We start from the raw sequence: 3455 nt of genomic DNA, 5'->3' as shown, positions 1-3455 counted from the left end.
CAGGGTGCAGCAGCAGGATGCTTTTAATTTAGCTGCCGACAGACCTGGACCCACAGGAATCGCTGCAGCCCGCTGGAGTTTTCAGCTAAATCATAGGACAACCTGTACTCCCTGACCTGTCACATGTGCTGCTGCTCTGGTGTGTGTGTGTGCGGTGGAGAGGCACCAGGGGTAACTTTGTGTCCGGTCACGGTGAGAGGAGAGCCACAGAGTGTCTTTAAAAGGCACGCGGCACAGCTCTCAGGTCAAGACAGCAGTGCCACCACTCCAAGAGCTCCTCTCACCATGACAGACTTTAACCGTGACATCCTTCTGCAGCCAGTCAGACTTACAGGCACTTCAGCTGCGGTCCAAGACAACAGGCAACTGCAGCACAGACATATGGCTCTCAAACACGTGGCAAGTAAGCCAAATAACGCAGCTGATAATAGGAGTTTTATCTACTTGCAGTTTTGACTCACCAGCATGGCTAGCGCTGAGGGTTGTATGCCTGCTGCAAAGAACGTGTACCATGCAGAGCACAGAACTGCACTTTATGTGAATAGCTGAGTGGGTTACTGCATTTGTCACAGAGATCCTTTTGTTATAATGGGTGCAAATTCTGATATTAATCCGTTTCCATGGACTTCATTGCTTGATTTTGCTTGCAAGAAAGTGTTACTCTGAGTGTAACATGTGTGGTCATCAGGCGCGCAACACCCATGGGACTCAAAGGGCTTCAGCACTCCCAAATCCTACCTCCACCCCCCCCCCCCCCTCCACCCCGCACCCCCCCCCCCCCTGTCGTGTGTGGCAGCCCGGGATGAGACAGCTTCCCGGGCTCAAACAAAGCCGCACCTGAGAACTTCACAGGTCTTTAAAACACCATTTGCATGTTAATTAGGCCTCGCTTGCAGCTCCACTCTGCCTATTGCTTAAAGATTCAGCACCCCCCCCCTGAAATCAGCTCCACTCTGCTTAAAGATTCAGCCCCCCCCCCGAAAATTTTTCTGAGCCCCCCCGAAATTTGGCTGTAGGTGCGCCTCTGGTGGTCATTGAATGCCACTCATAAGTACACTGAAACTAGGAAAATGTCACACATAAGCAATCTGAAACCTTGGATGCTATGCAGCCCCCTGCCAAAAACTCCGGTCCACGGGGAACAATTAAATTACAGGCAGTCCCTTTTCTCTGTACTGCTGAATGTTTTAGGCACTTACTTTTGCACTAATTTAATTTAAAGCCAATTCGTATGTATTCTATGGCTGTTAATATAGTATGGGTGACTGTATGACTGAAGGTCCGTGTGCCTGCTGGACACGTTTATTATCCATATGCCTGCTGGTCTTATGTTTGGCTGTCTTAAGTGCTGAAACGTGCATATGTGGGCACTGGGAACACAAACTCTAAACCTTGTTCTTGGTCGTTGCCCGTTTATGTTGGGTTTCAAATACAGCTTTGAACATCTGCATTATACCATGGACTCACTTCCTTGATTGCACGTTAGTACCTGGGCACTTAATGTGGCACCCTCGCCTGCTGCCACACCTTTGTACTAGCAGCAAACATGCCAGGAGTTTGCAAGAATAATTTGTGGGGGCGGTTTATTTTCCTTATCGACTTGCATTTAAGAGGGAGAAATGTGAAAACGGCTTTCGCTAGCCTGAAACGGGTCAGCACTCACAGGCAGCTCGAAAGTATTTCTCAACGCCAATGGCTGTGATGGGTAACAGTGTAACTACGATGAGCGTCGACACGGAGAAACTAAACTTTGGCACTTCCGGTGCTTCTTCTCCTGCGTCACTTCCTCCCCTCAGAAAAACGTGCGTCTAACTGCTTGTAGGGAAAGTCCGGGGCTCGATGAGCGTCGTAGCGTGAAAGGTCACATCTTCTATAACAGGGGCTTTTAAAGTTAGCGTATTCAGTCTTATGCTCACTGGGATGTTTTTAGAGTGTGCCTCAAAAACATACATTACATTATATATAAACCAAATATTGTAGAAGTCACTGCTGTGTGAACCTCATGTACAGTTTAGCCAGGTTGATTGACTATCTGCGCCAGTAGTGTAGTGGTATCATGCAAGATTCCCATTCTTGCGACCCGGGTTCGATTCCCGGCTGGCGCATGTGTATTTTTTCCCATTAAATTATAAAACCTTAACCGTTTATACCTACATAGTTTATTACAAAACGGAGTCAATTAAACGAGGAAATATTTTGAAATCTGTAAAATAATTACTGAGATTTTACATATTGTTTTGAAATTTGAAGTGACCTCAAAGGGCCTTTTCATTTTTTGTCCTGGACTAAATTAGGATCCAGGGTAAGAAGTTACTCCCTGCTTTTACTACTTCAGAGCCCAACATAATCTGTTAACACAAATTGCCAATTTCTCTCTAGATCGATTTGGTCTCGCTCCATTTTAGGTCTCGCCTAGGCAGCGCACGCAGCCCATGGGCTGTCTCGAAGAGACATGTAGGGGCAGATTTATGAGCCCCTTGCGCCTCATTTACGCCGCCGTTGTGTCACTTTTGTGATGCAGCGGTGGCGCAAACCCTGCGCCATGCTGCGGGGTATTTACAACGTGACGCATCTGGCAGATGCGTCACGTTGTAAAGCCCTGCGCCACATGTAGGCGTTCTGGAGCGGGGTGGGGGGGGCGTTACGGCGCAGGAACGCCTCCTAAAAGTGGCTGAGTGAAATCTACAAGATTTCACTCAGTCACTTTTAAGGCCATGCTGCGTCAAAACCCTGCGCCTGCTTGAAGCAGGCGTAAGGATTGACGCAGCATGTAAGGGATAGGGCACCCCCGAGCCTTGCTGGAGCTGCGTCGCGCTTGCGACGCAACTCCAGCAATGCGCCGCCTTTCCGACAGGAGACGCGTCACGCATCTGCCCATCCGAGTGCCACGGTGCGCCGCATTGTAAATGCGGCGCATCAATGGTGGCGCACGGGTGGGCAGATGCGTCGCAACTCTTCTGGCGCATCTCTGCTGATTAGCAGAGGTGCGCCAGACGTCATAAATCTGCCCCGTAGTATCTAAGATATGGGCTTCAAAAAATGCCCAACTTTTTAATTGGTTCCTCCCACTGTCCTTTAGAAATGCTTGCTTATCATTGGTGAATCAACTTAGTTGTCCCTCCTTTTGTTTCCGCCTGGAAACTGCCTCTGCTACATGAATCCTTTCACTATGGGCCATGTTTTCCTTCAGTACACTACTTTGTCTTTTCCTCTGTCCTCGCTGCTGCTCCCACTTCACTTAATCTCCCTGCCCGTCCCAGAAAAATACCTCCCGCTCCTCTCAGCTTGTTTGAATTCTAAACAGCTGCTCTTCTCTCCCTCTTACATAGCTGCCAAGGTTTCATATTGCTTATGTGTGATAGTTTCATAATTTCAGTGTGGTTATGAGTGACATTCAGCGACTTTGAGTGACACTTTCTTGCAAGAAAAAATCAAGCAATGGAGATGACGGAAAC

General features: G+C 48.3%; 1 non-coding gene across 1 annotated transcript; it reads left to right on the top strand.

The window, feature by feature from the left end:
* Positions 1–2034: 2034 nt before the first annotated feature.
* Positions 2035–2105, top strand: TRNAG-CCC (transfer RNA glycine (anticodon CCC)). The gene has a single exon. It is a non-coding gene; the product is annotated as a tRNA-Gly (tRNA).
* The last annotated feature ends 1350 nt before the right edge of the window (positions 2106–3455 follow it).

Source organism: Triturus cristatus, chromosome 4_1 (assembly GCF_964204655.1).
Source record: "Triturus cristatus chromosome 4_1, aTriCri1.1, whole genome shotgun sequence".
In the NCBI taxonomy this organism is placed as follows: domain Eukaryota; kingdom Metazoa; phylum Chordata; class Amphibia; order Caudata; family Salamandridae; genus Triturus; species Triturus cristatus.
This window is presented reverse-complemented; position numbering and strand designations above follow the sequence as displayed.